Here is an 18,261-nt window from a genome sequence, read left to right on the forward strand (position 1 = left end):
CTCGGGAGAAAATAAGTTGATCTCGTTGTCGAACGGCAGCGCAACAGAGCTAAACTCCAGTTCTGTAATGAGACTGAAGTCGGTCGGGGTGACCATCATCTTACCCCAAGGGAAGTGGAAAGTGTTGGTGGTGTCCCAAAAGAACTCCACCAGAGCACGAACCACATGGTGACCCCCGCTAGAGGCAATCATGGCCTTTGAGGTCTCGAAGAGCGCAGCTAGTCCGCAATATTCCCAGGGAAGTCTCGCCTCTTCGTCGTTGCCGATGTTCTCCTTGTACAGGTCGCCCAAGGTATCGCAACCTGAACCATGGCAACGCGTCCTCCTAACTGTGATACCCCGTCTCACCCTCTCAGAAATGTGGTGGAAGGGAGAGAAGTACCAATTCCGTTCATCCCACTCAGGGAGTCGGCCGAGTGAAGTGGACGGATCGGCGTCATCCTCTACGGGCTCGTGCTCCCGTCGAACGTCTCGGGACCGTAAACCCGAACCTCGCTGTCTAACCAAGCTACATTGTGAAAACTATCATAAATTAAGGTTCTATAGTATCTAAGGTTCGCCTAGTCGCATGATACTATGTTCGTAAAAAAAAAAAAAAAAAAAAACAGAGTACGTAGTACTAAAATAGAGCACAAATTCAAATTGAGCATATGCGGCATTTTTCAAGCATTCAAACCATTTCTTGCAATACTATAGTAATTATTGTGACAAATTGGACAAGAATTGCTAGCAAAAACTTCAAGAACAAGCCACATTGTCTTCCCGACCTTAAGAGGTCTAACAATGGTGATTTGTTTGTTTCTTCACCAAATTGTGTCAAACAAGACTCAAATTACTCCCAAAGAAATATATAAACATAATCAAGCAATTTCATGGAAAAAAATTTGATAAACAAAGAGAATTAAGCAATTTAAATTTTGAATTTTCAAGAAATTCGTGAACAAATACATGCAAAATTCATTAAAACTGGGGTGAGTTTGAAGAAAATTTACATAGATCGGGAAATTGGATGGAATAAGCTTTTATTTGCAACAAATTTAAGTAAATTCGGTTGAGAAACGAGCAAAAACGAGCCAAATGAAGTTCTGAGCGATTCTCGAGCAAAACACGAGCAGCAGCAGCAGAAATGAAGAAAAGAAGGGTATTTATGGAAAACCCGACTCTAGCGCCAAGCGACAGACTTTAGCGCCAGTCGATAAGGCTTAGCGCCTGGCGCTAGTGCCAGCGTCTGGCGCTACATCCAAATATGCGGCGCTAGCAATATTTTAGCTGCACCAGTCTGTCCAACCACTTGCTAAGGTTGTTCCAACCTCTTGCAATATATTTTTGGTTCCTCTAAGAAATTTGACATGATTTTATTAATCGGTTTTGATTACAATTACATAAAGTGATCGACCTGGTGAATGATCGTCTCACTTAGCTTAAAGCGCCTAAGCATTGGCTCATTGCAAAGCACCGACATACTAGTTCATTCAAAAGGCACCGACATACTAGTTCATTCAGCGAAAGGCACCGACAAACAAGTTCAAAAGCATCAAAAGCGCCGACGTACAGGCATAACGGAAGCAAAGTTCAAGCGAGCTTTTAAAGATCAACAAGCGTGGATCTTCGGTAATTTTTCTTCGGAATATTATCGCAACAAATGAGGATAGCTTCAAGAGAAGATATCTTCGGCAGCGTTCCTTATCTTGCGGAGAGTTGTCACAAACAACTGAGGGTGATCTCAAGTGAAGTTGTCTTCGATCGTGTTCCCTAGCTTGCGGAAGATGGTCACAAAGTGCTGGAAGGTCATTTCAAGAGAAGTAATCTTCGATGGGGTTCTCTAGCTTCCAGAAGTCTATCATGGCGGAATTGGAGTAGTTACAAGCGTAGCAGTCTTCAGGCGGCATTCTCTAGCTTGCAGGAGGTCGTCAAAATACAAAAATACGACAATACAACAACAAATTGGTTACTTCCAGAGACGTGTGCTCGACGGTGCAACATACGCGTTTCTTAACTCTCTTATCTGTTTTAACTAGTTCTAGTTTGCACGTATCGGCGTTACAAGAATGATTTAGGATCGCAGAACGTTCTGAATCATTCTCCACTACTACAAAATAAGCCAAAGAGACCTGCTTCGGGGGTTTTTGTCCCTTGGGAGAGTTACAACACTGAAACTGGGTTTCAACAACGGGCGCCTGTACCTGCAAAGCAAACAGACCGCCGAATGGTCGGTGATCCGCTTCCGAAGATTAAGTTAGTAAACGTTCGGTAATAAAACGTGCGGAAGTAAAGTTATCTGCTTAGATTCCAAGCTCAGGTAAAGTGCTGTGTGTTCGACAACTCTGTGATAAGTGACGTGTTGTCTCGTATTGCGTGTATATTCTCTTTCTTGTCATAAATGTAAGAATGTCCCTATTTATAGGGTCCTTTTGGAAAGTGTGCCCCTCCTAGGATCTGGTGACCTAGGAATTAGGTCACGCCGTTTTGCGGCGCCTTGGGATTTGGGCCTTTGAAGACCTCCATCCCAGGGGCAATGCTTGAGTGACACGTGTCACTTAGCCCAAAAGGCCTTTGGGCATCTTTTGGATGACACGTGTCGCCATCTGAATAGTCCATGCTGGATCATCAGTCTGCGTAGGACAGAAGAGTGTCCACCTTCCACGTGTCATCATTCCATAGGTTCAAATGGCACCTCTTTGGAGGACGCGTGGCGCTTTCTGATTGGGCCACCTGGCCGGGTATAAAATACCCAAATCATTTTTCCTTCACAGGGGTCACGTGCATTACACGTGACACCTGTGACAGGTGTCAGTATCCAAGTGGTCGGATTCAAAAAGTTACTGTTGGAGGGAAAATTTTTAGGGTTTTACCCCCATAAATAGTAAGGTTTGACCCCCCCCCCCCCCTTAGATTCACACCTTTGCGAATCTTTGGAGAATCTTGGACTTTTTGACTTAAAGAATCTCAAAATTCCCTAAGTGTTTTAACTTTTCAAGCATCCGACACTCGGCCAATTGTTCGACCGTTCTTCAGCCAACCAAGCGTCTTTCACCCTTCTTCTAAAGGTAACGCCTGTTTTTTTTCTTTTACTCTTCATTTTTTCTTTATTTTTGGAAAAAATGGTTTCCCAATCGCATGCGGCACGGCATAGGATAGTGATCAGCCGGTCACCGGGGACGGCTGAATCTAGAACTAGCAGTGCCGAATGCTTGGCCAAAGATCCTGCTTTGCGAACTTCTCCGAATCCGACCATTTCCGTGTCTGTGCAGGACACTATGACCATAATCAAAAGAACAGCAAGACAATATAGCTCCGATGGAACTTTCTACCATTCGGATGGGTCGAATGTATATTCAGACGGCTCAATAAGAGTACCTCAAAGTGAGGTGTCGGAGCATCCTAACAGCCCTTCTTATCTTCCTCCAACCCCCACCTATTACCATCGCCCACATCTAGTGGAACTCCCAGTGATGGAATCCTGGAGGAGGCGGATGAACAATATCAACCCGAGCCTTCTAGACAGGCGCCGGAAGAGAGTCTGGGGGAGGACCCCGCTGGCACCAGTCAGCAGTCCCCTAGCTCTGATGAGAGCTCTGATGACGAGTCAGCCTCGTCATCTTCTTCAGAGAACGCCTCCATTACTTTAGAGGAGGCAAGAACGAAAATAGATTCTGCCAGGAAGTCTCTGGCAGTGGATAAGGGGGAAAGCTGGGCCGAGCCGAGCGCTTCCAGGCGCTTGGAGAGAGCCCCCTACTATCATCATGTTCCGCCCAGCAGGCGGAGTTCCATGGCATCCGGCCTTGCCAATTTTAGGCGCAAGGTCGTTCTAGGCTATGGCTATACTTTGTCGGTCCCTAACGAGGGCGACACCATTACCTGGCCAAGCCTGGCTAGCTATCAAGACAGAGCATTCGGCTGCTATGACGCGGCCTTCCAAGCTGGCCTCCGCTTTCCTCTCCATCCGGTCGTGGAGAGGATCTTGGATGGATACCAACTGGGTATCTGGCAACTTGTACCCAAGTCCTGGATTAATATTCTGGGGTACGTTGCCGCCTATGAGATGCTGCAGGTGGAGGCGAGCTTTGAAGCGTTCACCCACATGCACTATCTGAGCAGGGGGCCTGCTAGGGGCGGTGAGGGCTGGTACACCTTGACCACTTGCAAGGGGTACATGATGGCTGTTGGCAAAGAGAAAAAGTGGAAAGACTGGAGGACTAAGTTTTACATAATCAAGTCTACTGACAGCCGCCTGAACTAAAAGTATAACAGGTGGAATAAGAATCCACCTATCCTAGCAGGCAGGAGTGCATTGCCGCCTCTTCCTAGGTGGGCAAAGGAGGAGATCATGGACAAGGGGTTGTTTACCGTGTCCGTGAGGACGAATGATGTGGGAGCAAGGAGGTCACCTCTCAATGCTATCTCCCTTTGTACAAATGGTTTGAGGAGGGAACGTTCTTAGCCGCCTGTGGGCTAAGCTCTGAAATGTCGAGAGGTAGTCGGCCGTTTGTTTGATATGCAATTTCATTTTGCTTTTCAATACTTGTTAGGTGGAGCTAACACTTGTTCATTTTTGTAGACAAGGCAATGGAGAAGCTCTCGGCCTCAAGGAAGCCGGTTGTATCTGCTGCTCGGTACGGATCAAATGTCCTAAACAGGGCAGAGGCAACCACCAACCTCAAGGTGGATGAGCAGAAAACTGGCGGCACCCCCAAGGTGAGAACTTGTTATACTTGCCATTTCTGACTAATGCTAAATTTGTACGAATGATTTCTGACTTGTTTTATCTTTTGTTGATGTAGGGTGCCCCTACCAAATCTCCCTCAAAACCATCCGACCCTAAAATCCAAATGACAAGGGCAGGTGATGTGAGCGCATCCGGCAAGGGCGGCCGGAAGCACATCGCTCAGAAGCCCAAGAGAGGCCTAGAGGCCTCTTCTCTCAAAGCTGATAGGGGGATCAGCAAATCGGATGTCCAGGGGACATCGAAGGGTGGCTTCAAGCAACCCACCACTGTTGTCGACTCAGCAGGAGAGAGGAGGAGTCTGAGAAAGAGGAGGAACCACAGGACGACGGTAAAAACCATTTGCCTTTTTTGTTCTTCCATTTAGATATATTTGTGTTATTTTTCTCATTCTCTTTCCTTCTCAGTCCCTGTGCAGAGGCCACTTGTAATCCAGATGACCAAGTCCATGCTGAGGGCGGTTGATCCTGACGAAAAAGCGTCTGTCAGAGGGGTCGGCACTCTGGACTTGGATGGCATCTTGGGGAACCTCTGCGAGGTATGAGTCTTGAGCAATTCTTCTCTTTTTTTTTCCTCAAGTCTTTATCCGCCTGGTTTTAACAATTCGGCTCTTTTTTCAGGCCATGCTGCGCTTCCAAGGGCTCAGGCAACCCCTGAAGGACAAGTCCTAAGAGGTAACAGCCGCTAAAGTTCGGGCCGAGTCCGCCTTGGATTGAGCTCAATTTGATATTGCTCAAAATGAGCTTCTGACGCTTGATATGATGTATTCGCAGGCGGAAGCCAATATGCAGGTGAAAAAGGATCTGGACTCGGCCCGCCTGCACATCACTTCCCTTAAGAAAGAAATCACAAGTCTTAAGGAGAAGCTCGAGCCTCTTCAGGATGCCAAGGAAGAGGCCGAGAGAGCCAAGCAGAGGGTGGGCCGCCTGGAGCAGCGCCTCACTAACCAGGAGCATCAGGTGAAGACCAAGTTTGAGTCCGTAGCTGAACAAGAGAGAGAAGCTCTTGTTAAGCAAATGATGAGCGACTATGATGCCATCATGCGGGACACTTGGGCGGCTGTGCAGCCGGACTCGGACTATCAGACTTGGAAATCCATGTTTAATGAAGCCAGCAAAGCATTCGACGCTCGCCTTCTTGACGAGGCTGAGAATGAAGCTAGGGCTGCTGCTGAGGCCGAGGAAAGCTCTGGGTCCTACTCTTCTGGGGAGTCGTCCTCTGGTGGAGAGGAGGAAGATCAGGTGGAGGAACGAGAGAAAAATGATGAAGAGCAGCCGAAGGGCAACAGGCCGGCTGCTAATGAAGAGACTCTCCACTAATCACTTAAGCTTTTTATTTTTTCTGCGGTCGAATGGCTATGTACTTGCTTTTCCGGCCTTCGTGCCGAGTATTGATGTTTCTTTACCGACCGAGGGGTCGGGCACTTTGACAATTTCTCTGGCTTTGCCAGAAAACAATCTTAACCAGTCGTCTGATGGCGATTGGTCTTTTTAATTTTAAATCATTTGGCCATTTGGCTGAAGTTATTCATATTGTTGTCCTTTGCGTTTTTGAATTTTTCATTGGATGTTTTTGGCCAAGTATTATAACCTGTATACCATGCGAATGTTCTTGCCCCTGGACGGATGTCGAGTGGTTTCGGTTTATTGGATTGATTGACTTAGAAATTATTGATACTTAGAAGAGTATTCATGGATTCTAAGTCAATCAATCACTATGGTGATTTCCCCAAACCACTCGGCAGACGTCCATCAAGAATTGGCAACTTAAAGTTTTCATTCGGCCATTGGCTCAAACAAAACTCAAATTTCCAACTTAGCAAATTTTTCTAAGGGAAAACTTCCGCCTGTTTTGCCTTGTGAGCTAAAAACAGGCACATCCGGCCATAGGCCTCTTTGAGATAAGATAAGTTTATAAATTAGCAAATGTTCTTTAAAAAGGATTATCTGCCTGTCTTGCCCCAAAAGCAAAGAACAGGCGTCATCCGATCAAAAGCCTCATTAGGTGCTTAAGTAGTTGTATATTAACAAGAATGTTCCGCCTTCTTTGCCCCTAGGCAAAAACAGGCGCATCCGGCTTAATTCCTCTTTAGCCTCTACTTATGAAACAGTGACCATTTTCGAGCTGTGCTAGAACAGTTAGAAAATTCAGGCCTTTTAGATTTCACTTTCGATTAAAACAAATGATTGCGAATGCTGCCTTAGCATTCGGTAGGGCCGCTTGTTATATTTGTAGAGCAATGTGCCACCCAAATGGGAGATGCTTCTCCTCGACGAATTCGCCCGAATGGACGTCGCCGGTTATCTGACTCATGTTGGAGCAGACGGTCATACTCATGTTGGAGCAGACTGTGACCATTCGATCTCTTTGGTTTATTAATATCCGGCCATGGGCCTCATTATTATTTTATCTGGCCTTAGGCCTCTTAAATGGTTGAGTAAATATTTTTTAAGTGTCGATATTAACTTAATGAATTTCGTAGGAGCGACTGTTCTAAAGCAATCGGCTCCTTCAGAAGGATTGGGGCGTCTGCTGTTGGGACAGACACTTTCCAAATGCATTGGCCGTCTGTACTATGTACAAGCGACACTAAGAAACTTAAATAAAAAGACAAGTTAGGAAATGAAGGCATAGTCTCATTAACAAAACTTGAGATAACAAAATTGAAGTCTTTACATTCGTACTTAGAAGTAAACCTTTTTCAAGTTGTCTACATTCCAAGTTCTAGGTAGCTGCCTGCCGTCTGGGTCTTCCAGGCGGTAGGTGCCGTCTCTTACTTCCTCATAGATTCGGTAGGGGCCTTCCCAATTTGGGGTTAGCTTTCCCTGTTCATTCGCCCTACCGACTGCCTCCATTTTCCGTAGCACAAAGTCCCCCACTTTGAGAGGACGCTTGTGTACTCTTTTGTTGTAAGCCCGAGTCCTTCTCAGACGGTATATCTCATGACATAAGGCAGCATTGCCCCTGCGCTCTGGAAGTGAGTCCAATGCTAGGCGCATGGCCTCCCAGTTCGCCTCTTCATCATACAGCATGATTCGAAGAGTCGGCTCATAGTGCTCAATGGGCAGAACAACTTCTGCTCCATACACCATGAGAAACGGGGTTTCTCCAGTTGCCCCTTTAGCAGTCGTTCTAATGGACTAGAGGACGTGTGATAATTCATCCGCCCAGAGACCACCAGCCCGTTCAATTTTCTTTTGAATCCCGTCTGAGATTAACTTGTTGAAGGCTTCGACCTGGCCGTTTGCTTGAGGCCGGCCGACGGATGCAAAGAAGCTTGAGACCCCTTGCTCTCCTAGCCAAGTCTTGAGTTGAGGCGTCTCAAATTGAGGACCATTGTCAAAAACCATATACATGGGCACCCCAAAGCGAGTGATAATGTTCCTCTAGATGAAGGAAATGGAAAATTTTGTCTTGATGTTTTTGACTGCCTCCGCCTCTACCCACTTGGTAAAGTAATCCATAGCCACCAGTATATAGCTCTTGCCGCCTGGTGCAGCTGTACATGGCCCCAGAATGTCCATGCCCCATTTGGAAAAAGGTATTAGGCTGTAGATGGCCGACAGGTCTGTAGTCGGACGATGGATGCCAAATTTTTGGCACTTGTCACATTTTTTTACCATTTCCATTGCATCCGACTCTAGAGTTGGCCAGAAGTAAAGCCGCCTGGCCTTGGCAGCGAGGGATCTGCCGCCTATATGGGAGGCGCAGAACCCCGAATGCAACTCTTCAAGGACTTCCTTACCCTTCTCAGGGGTAACACACTTCAACAGGGGTTTCAGAAAACCAGCCCTGAAGAGTTCTCCTTGTCGCAACTCGAAGTTAGCCGCTCGTTTTTTCAGAACAGCCGCCTCCTATGGTGAGTCAGGGAGCGTGTCGTCTACAAGATAGGCCCGGATGCTGTCCATCCAGGTTGAGCTTCGGTCAAGAATTCCAATGGGGTCTTCCTCATATATACTTCTTCTTTCCATGACCTCCCAGAAAACTGACCGAGGCGTTTCACTGGAGGCGGATGATGCCAGCTTGGACAGAGCATCCGCCTGATTGTTTGAGGAACTTGACTTAGATTGAACTCTTCAAGTGTCCCAACTTCATTCTTGACCGCCTGCAAGTATTTAATCATGGCCGGATGAGTGGCCTCATACGTCCCATTGACTTGGAGTACGACCAGTTGTGAATCCGAGCAGGCGTCAATTTTCTTTGCCCTTGCTGCCTCACAGTACCGAATGCCAGCAAGCAGGGCTTAATACTCGCCCTAATTGTTAGAGACCTGGAACTTGAACCGTATTGCATACTCGTATTTGTCTCCTTCAGGAGACTGACAGATAATTCCTGCACCACAGCCGTTCGCAGTGGAGCTCCCGTCCACATACACTTTCTAAGCCTGACTAGTATCATCCAAAGCAACCGGCCTTGTCATTTCCACAATGAAGTCAGCGAATGCTTGCCCCTTTATTGCTTTTCTTGGTTCGTAAGTGATTTCCAATCCTTGCATTTCAATCTCCCAATTGAGCATTCGTCCAGAAGACTCCAAGGTTGTGAGTGGCCGTTTGATCGGTTGGTCAGTATAGACTTCTACCGCATGCGCCAAGAAGTTGGGTTTAAGCTTCTTGATGGCCATGTAAAGGGCAAGGCCGAATTTCTCAACCACGGGGTACCGAAGCTCCGCATTTCTCAGAACATTGCTAATGAAATACACCGGGAGCTGGATGCCGTCTCTTTCAGCTAAGAAAATGGCACTGAGGGCATGATCAGAGACGGCTAAGTACATGAAGAGTTTCACTTTGGGTAAAGGGCTGACAAGCCTCGGCAAAGAGTGCGGATGAGGGTTTCAGCTTTTGAAAGGCCGCCTCTGCATCATCCCCCCATTCAAAGTTTGTCTTCTTTTTGATTGCCTGGAAAAAATAGAGGCACTTGTCGCCTGACCAACTGAGGAATCTCCCCAAGGCCGCTAGACAACCTGTTAGTTTTTGCACTTCCTTTACAGTACGGGGCAACTGCATGTCGATTACCGCCTGTATTTTCTCAGGGTTGGCCTCTATTCCCCTTTGGTCAATCAAAAATCCGAGAAACTTCCCAGACTCAACACCAAAGACACACTTTTTTGGGTTTAGCATGACCTTGTGCTGCCTGAGTGTGGCGAATGTTTCTTGGAGATCAGCAAGATGATCCGCCTGTTGTTTGGATTTGACTATCATGTCATCAATGTACGCCTCTAAATTCCTTTCGATTTGATTAATGAAGACCGTGTTAATCATTCGTTGGAAAGTAGCAGGCGCATTCTTCAAACCAAACGGCATCACCGTATAACAAAACAACCCCTGATCAGTGACGAATGCCGTCTTTTCTTGATCTTTTTTCCACAAGGGGATCTGATGAAAACATGAATAGGCGTCCATAAAACTCATCAAGGCATGTCCGGCTGTTGAGTCGACCAGACTGTCGATCTTAGGCAATGGATAACTATCCTTTGGACATGCCTTGTTGAGGTCTGGGTAGTCAACACACATCCGCCAAGTTCCATTCGGCGGTTTTACTAACACAACGTTAGCTACCCACTCATGGAAATTGTACGGCCGAATGAACTTGGCATCTAACAGCTTTTTTACTTCGGCAGCTGCCGCCTGACTTCTTTCTTCGCCGTGGTTTCTTTTCTTTTGCCGGATGGGCTTTTTTTTAGGATCCACGGCAATTTTGTGGACAGCGAGATCCGGGCTGATGCCTGGCATCTCCTCCACTTCAAAGGTAAAGATGTCTTTGAATTCTCAGAGTAGCTGGTGAAGGCTTTCACCCAACTTTGCAAATGAAACCGTCCCCACCTTAACAGTCCGTTCTGGACGGCTGTCGTCTAGAGGGATATCAATGTGTTCACCAGTAGGCTGGGGACGGAGGTCATCCGACCGTTCCCCGGTCAATGATTGCTATTATTTTTCTTTTTTGACCACCACCAGCTGATCAGTCATTCTTTTCTTTCCGACTGGTGGGGCCGACTGTTCTTCCTCGACCTCGTCGAGGTCGATTGTTTGCTTGCCCCGACCGGATGCTACGGCCGCGGGCTTGACGTCCGAGAGGTAACACTCTCGAGCCGTCTTTTGGTCCCCATTAAGGGAACCGATTGTTCCATCATCCTTCTCATACTTGAGTAGCATGAGAGCAGGGATGATGACGGCCTTACACTCGTTAAGAGTGGGACGGCCAATGATGAGGTTGTAAGCTGTGAGCTCTTCAACCACTAGGAAACGGATGGTCATGTACCGACCGTCTCCCTTGCTTCCCAGGCGGACAGGTAGGTCAATTCGTCCGACTGGGTGCACAAGTCCTCCCCCAATCCCAACAAGGGTGTGGGAGACCTCCATCATGTATCCGGTTTGTATTTGAGATTGGATAAGCATTTGAGGTTTATGAGGTCAGAGGAGCTTCCTGTGTCAATCAGAATTCGGCCAACCAACTGGTTGGCGACCTTGCACTCAATGACAACAGGGTCATCATGCGGCCGACAGACTTTGCCTATGTCCTGCTCGGTGGATGTGCCTGCCGCATCCCCTTCCTCAACAGAGTTGGCCATTTTCTCAGATGGTCCTTGGTGCCCCGAATGGTCGGGCCACCTCCGGCAAATCCGCCTGCTATGGTGTATACCGGATCTTCATCAGTTTCGGCACTCACAGCAGGCTGGGGAGTCTTTTTCTTGAACTGCCCCGGATTTGCCTTTGAAGTCACTTTGGACTTCACATAGGACTTCAGCTGTCCTTTGTCGGCCTGACGGTCGAGTCCCGCTTGAGACTAAAGCAGTCGTTCGTGTCATGGCCAACATCCTAATGGAAATGGCAATGCTTGTTTTTGTTCCGATTTTCAGCGGAACCTTTCATAGGAGTCGGCTTTTCAAGAGTCAGCCGATCCTTAATTTCCAAGAGGATGGAGCTGCAGTACTTGTGGAATTCGTACCTTGGAACGTACGGTTTCCACTCCTTTTTCTTCTTCTGAGCCGGTTGATCAGAGTTATCAATGGCCCATAATTGCTTTTTCTTTTTGCTCTCTACTGGCTTAGGAGCCGGCTGAGCAGGCCGACTCTCTTTCTGTCGGTCGGACTTCTTATGGTCCGACTGCTTATTGGAGGAGCAGAGTTCGGTCGCCTGTATATAGGCTTCCGCCTCTCGCAAGGCTCCTTGCAGAGTAAAGATTTGTTTACAGACGAGTTCACACTTAAAAGTAGACCCGTCCTTCAGACCCTTAAAGAAGTCTGTGAAAGTGACCTCATCAGACAGCCCATGAATCTGGATTCGGACCAGATTGAACCGCCTCCTTCTCTATCTCCCTGCTATACATTGCCCAAGTCAAGACTTGTCTTTTTGGCGGGGATGTTCATAAAGAAGTTTGAAGCAAACAAGAACGCAAGCGTCTTGAAGCTATTTATGCAACCAGCCGACAGATTGCCAAACCACTGCTGGGCTATGCCCTTCAGGGTGGCTGGAAAGCAACGACACCATGCGGCATCATCCAACCCCTGTAATTACATGAGGTGGGTGTATGCTAACAGGTGGTCTTCTGGGTTGGAGTTCCCGTCATAGGCTCCAACCAGAACGTTTTTAACTTTAGCCGGCTGTACGGCTTCAGTTATTTCCCTGGAGAAAGCAGAGGGTTGATCTCCAAGGTGTTGCAGCCTAAGCTGCCAGTCCATCGGCTGATAGCCGTATGCCGCATATCCTCCAAAGAGGGTAGGTTGCATGTAAGGTAAAACTGGCGCCTGGTACAATGGTTGTGCCATGTACTCGGCCGACTGAATCATATGAGGACCAGACTGAACCCGTTGGCTGCTTGCTGGAGTCTCATGTTCAGACTGGGAACACCTCACAGAGGTATTCCGAAAGCTATCATGATAAGTCGACGTTGAAGCCGACTCTGATAGCTGGGTTCTCTTCTCCTCAATGTATTGCCGAGCGTCAGAGAATGTTTTCTTGCTACCATCCGGCTGTATGTGCCGGATGGGTTTTCTTGTGCTCGTTTCTGGGAAACGGAGCCGAGTAAGGTCAAATTGGGGCCGAGCCTTCTCCTTGGGGGCCGGATGAGGAGTTGGCTGACGGTCCCTGACCGACTTCTGTTTGCCAGCTTGGGCTGGCTTCTTGGCCGACTGCTTCTTTCTAGGAGCAGGCGACTTCCTTGAGGCGAGATGTTTGATTTCACCCCTGAGGCTGCTTAGGAGTGTCATTAGTTCATCTCGAGTGACGGGAGTTGATCCTGCCGCCTGGGAAGGATCAACCAGCCGCCCCGAGGGCTTCTTTGGCAGTCCAACAGTTTTGCTTGGCCCTGCCTGGTCATGGTGACGCTCCCACCTCTCCTTACTGCGGATGCGTTTAGAGATGAGGGATCCATTTGGATTCACATAGGTTTCGACGTCAGCGTCGTCACCTGAGTCTTGGTCCGTTTGGACCAGTATATCATTCGGAGGCCGAATGGCCTCTGGATTTGGTACAGGTTCTTGTGAAGCCATTTAAGAGGTACTCTCCCCACAGACGGCGCCAAATGTTTTGGGGGTTTTTGTCCCTTTGAGAGTTACAACACTGAAACGGGGTTTCAACAACGGGCGCCTATACCTAAAAAGCAAACGGACCGCCGAATGGTCGGTGGTCCGCCTCCGAAGATTAAGTTAGTAAACGTTCGGTAATAAAACGTGCGGAAGTAAAGTTATCTGCTTGGATTCCAAGCTCAGGTAAAGTGTTGTGTGTTCGACAGCTCTGTGATAAGTGACGTGTTGTCTCGTATAGCGTGTATATTCTCTGTCTTTTCATAAATGTAAGAATGTCCCTAGGGTCCTTTTGGAAAGTGTGCCCCTCCTAGGATCTGGTGACCTAGGAATTAGGTCACGCCATTTTACGGCGCCTCGGGATTTGGGCCTTTGAAGGCCGCCATCCCAGGGGCAATGCTTGAGTGACACGTGTCACTGAGCCCAAAAGGCCTTTGGGCATCTTTTGGATGACACGTGTCGCCATCTGAATAGTCCATGCTGGATCATCAGTCTGCGTAGGACAGAAGAGTGTTCGCCTTCCACGTGTCATCATTCCATAGGTCCAAATGGCACCTCTTTGGAGGACACGTGGCACTTTCTGATTGGGCCACCTGGCCGGGTATAAAATACCCAAATCAAGACCCGTCCAAATTAGCCAAAGAGACTGCCTTAGAGGCGGTCTCTAGCTAAGCGGTCTCTTTGGCAAAGAGACTGCTTGACTAGAGGCTCTCTCTAGATTCAGAAAACTGAGACCACCTACTGATAAGTGGTCTCTTTTTTGTGAAAAATTGAGACTACCTACTGAAGACAGGCAGTCTCTTTTTTGAGAAATTTGAGACCGCTTATTGAACTTAACAGGTCTCTCGAGTCTCATTTAAAATAAAAAAAATAGCTTATTTCTTTTGATTTTTAAAATTATAACAACAATTTATCAATATTACTAATTTTTTTGGCATAAATCTCAAAAGTTATAAACATGATACAAATATCAAAAATGAAAATCCAATACGCAAAGTTTAAAAAAAAAATAAAATTGTATATGATAACTTCTAGATTCATTGTTCTTCAGTTACAAATTTCTTCACTCCAAACTTAGCTTGTAGAAATCTTTACCTGTAACCACAAATATAGACATAGTAAAAAACAAAATTAGAATCTAGAAAAATAAATCAGAAATTATACTAACAGATTTAAAAGATAAAAAAAATCTATCGAACGAAGAAATGAAAAGATAAATTTACAAATGAGCTAAAGAACGAACTGGCAGGAAAAGCAAAAGAATAAAGTTTAAAAATGAAAAAAAATATACCAGAACAAAAATTTGAATAACTAAAAACGATATTAAAAATGAAAATAAGAAATTAAATACATCTAACATCTCATATCGATATCATATAAGAAGTGAAAAAAACAAAATAACGAAAATTATTTTTTTAAAAAAAAAAACCAAAGTAAGCGAAAAATAAACTAAACTAACTAGATCTGACTATATATAAGAACTATAGTTAAGAAAATGTAAAAAAAAACGTATAAGAAAAAGTGATGAATAGAAAAACCACATAAACAAATTTTGTAGAAAATGAGTTTAAAAACAAAAACATTAACAAGAAAAATCAATTATCATAACTAAATGAAAGATCGAGCAAAATCTTTTTAAAAAAAACAAAATTTATATACAATTATAACAAAATACATTTTCATCACGGAAAAACGAAAAATTTGAAGATTAGCCCTTAAATACGGAAAAAAATAATACAAACTCACCTTGACAATAGATCTTGAAATTATACCCAACTACAATAGTTGGGTAGCCATTATAAATCTTGAATCATGATTAATCGGATAGATCTTGAAATTATAATAAGACATAGAGAAGATCACTACTTGAAATTCAGAAAATATGAAGGAAATTAAATATGGAATGAGAAGGAAAGAGAATAAAGGAGGGAGAAAGAGATGAGCTCTCACAACAGAGAGAAATGAGAGGAGGGGGAATAGAAAGAGATGAGAGGAGGGAGTTATCAGTTTTGAGGAGGAATCGGCGGAGTAAAAAGAAAATGGGAGTGAAAAGTTTAATTTCAATGGTTAGGGTTTTGACCAACCGCACGCGCTATTTTAAGAATTTTGAGGAGACCGGTCAGTTAACAGGACGGGTCTCTCTGATTTTGTCAATTTAAAAAAATAAATTCAAGAGACCTGTTATAAAAAAGGACGGGTCTCTGTTTGTACCTTGATTTCTTAAAAACACATCAAGAGACCGGTTATCTTAAACGTCGGGTCTCATGGTTGTTTCGAGAGACCTGTTATTGAAGATAACTGGTCTCTCTTTTAAAAGAGACCCGTTATGTAGTTAACGAGTCTCTTATCTAGGGTCTCTTTGAGCATTTTTGTAGTAGTGCTCCGTCCCTATTGATACTTTGACTTTTGTTTTCGAAACTTGCGTTTCTCCAAACTCAGTCAAAGTGGGGGCTTCTGTAGACACCCATTTGCGTCTCCCCAAAACGAAACCCGGTGATAAATACCTTTCACGTCGAATCATAAACGAATGAAGTGAAAGTGTGGAAGGTTTAGTGTTGCGGATAATTTTAATTTCTTTTCTCGTTTCTCTGCTTTTAAAAACCCATTTAAAGAAAACAGTCAATCCAGTTTGGTTGGTCCATGATATGGGTCCCTTAATAGTGTAGTTGGATAGGGCTTTAAAAGAGCTTTCCAATAATATATTATAAGCCCAACTCCGATGAATATTGAGGAAGTTATGGCCAAATTACTAAACTGGGCCCGGTTTGAGCCTTATATGCGACCCAATGATCTAGAGGAGGGCCTAATATGGATTTATCATTCCTAATGCAATTAGGAATGGTTTAGTCTTCGAGATTCTTCTAGAAGGTTCTTTTCATTCCTAATTCAATTAGCATTGATAAATTGACTTTTGTTGACTTTTTGGAATTTTAATTAGAATAAAAGAGTGTTTTTGAGGAAAATACGATCTTATCTTCCTGTATGGTTAAATTTTATCTGATTTTAGAAAACGCGTAAAAAAAAACTAATTAGCGCCTGGCGCTAGCGTTAGCATCTGGCGCTAATGTCAGCGTTTGGCGCTAACTCCGTTTTTTCACGTCAGAACTCTGGTTCGATTTTCTATCTTTTTGGCTGATTTTCTCGATAAATAGCCTCCTAAAAACTCCGTTTTCAATCATATACAATCATCAACTCCTTAGTTCTTTAATTCTCTTCTCTCTCAAAGCTAAAGCTTTCTTTCTCTCTTTTTTCTAAACCACCCTTTAAACAAAATTTCGCATTCACAAGACCTAGAAGCACCTAGCCAAGTTCGAAGTTGCCTTCGCCCTAAACGTGAAAGGTTTGATATTTCTGAGGGTTTTTTCCCAAATCTCTATTTCAATTATTTAATTTAATTCTTTGATTTATTATTTTCCTTGAAGTTACTAACGTGTGTATTTTGTTATTAGAAAGGTACGAGGCATCCAAGTAAGTGCTTTAATTTATTCATTGATATTATGATATAGAAATCATGCTTAGGTTGTTATTTTGATTCCTAGTATCATGTTAGGATGCTTTTCTTAATATGATGTTTAGGGTGACAACAATAAGTTCCTAGTATCATGTTTAGGGTAAAGAATATAATGTCAATTACGATTTCTATGATGCCTTTTATTGTCTTTCTATTAGCATGTTAGTATCATGTTAGGGTTAAAGCTTTGATTTTTTATTGCTTAGTGACATGCTAGGGTTTGTTATTAATCTTGTTAGTATCATGCCTAGGATCTTGCTATTATTATGCTTTAACATTATTATGATTTATTTTTATAATTGTTATTATCATGTTGCTTGATTTATATTTATTGTTATTGCTTGATCACACCTTTTATGCATGTTTAAAGTGAATTGGTACTTGTAATCACGCTTAATAAGATAATTAATAATCTTGTTTAGGGTTAATTTGATTATAATTAAAGTGATCGCCAATAATAGTTTTGTTTGTGCATTAATATTCAACAAACATAGATAAAGAAGTTTAGGGTAAACCTATTGATTGCATGTTAGTCAGAAAGCGCACATGAATACGATCAGAATAAAGTAAAGGCCTATTATTAGGGCAGGTTCAGTCTCTTTTAGGTTGCATTTGTACCTTCATCCCTGAACTACCAGTCATGGTTCCAGACCTATTGGAGTTAATGATCTCCTGGATCGTAAAGGGGTGTAACCTTCATCTCATGAACGGTTAACAAGTTCCTAAAACTTGTTGGCGACTCTTTTGGTCTATCTTCTTTCCCTTTCGACGCCACCGTACTTAAGTGTATGATCACAGTGGGGTTCAAGCTAGGGGTAATTCTTGAAATATTCCCTACAGAGATCGAAGGAGAAGAACAAGAGAAAGAAGAAGAAGAAGAACAAGAGACGAGCTGATTTGAGATCAAAGGAGACGAACATAGAAGAGAGATAAGGAGAGAGAAAGAGAAACAGAAAGAGAAGTAGAGTGGCTGAGGAGAGAGTGGTGAGTAAGGGTTTATTTGGGTATATATGGGGCGGTTTTTTTTTTTTAAATAATAAAGCCACCGGTTTTAAACCGGTGGGATTAATATTTTACCCACCGGTTCTCTTTGAACCAGTGGCAATTCCCTTCCCTCGTTTTTTCCCACTTTTTTCCCCACCAGTTTTTTAAAACCGGTGGCCTTAGGGAGGTGCCATTCTTATTTTTTCACCTAGTGCAAATCAAATATATTTGATTTCATTTTAATTACAACTTTATTCATTTCCTAACTTGTTTATTATTTTACAGTTGCAAGCAAGCAAAATCAAAGTAAAGAATCATGTTCCTTTTATTTCTATTATTTTTCTAACGATTTTACATTGTTGGATTATTATTATATTGCTTCCAATATTAATGTTTATTTTATTATATTTATTGATCACCGTATTGCATGTTAAAGGGAATATGTAATTGAAAATCACGAATAATAAGATAATTTGGACAACCGGTTTAGGTTCCTTTTTTAATCTTGTTGTTTAATCGAAGTGA

Source organism: Chenopodium quinoa, unplaced genomic scaffold, assembly GCF_001683475.1.
Source record: "Chenopodium quinoa cultivar QQ74 unplaced genomic scaffold, ASM168347v1, whole genome shotgun sequence".
In the NCBI taxonomy this organism is placed as follows: Eukaryota; Viridiplantae; Streptophyta; class Magnoliopsida; order Caryophyllales; family Amaranthaceae; genus Chenopodium; species Chenopodium quinoa.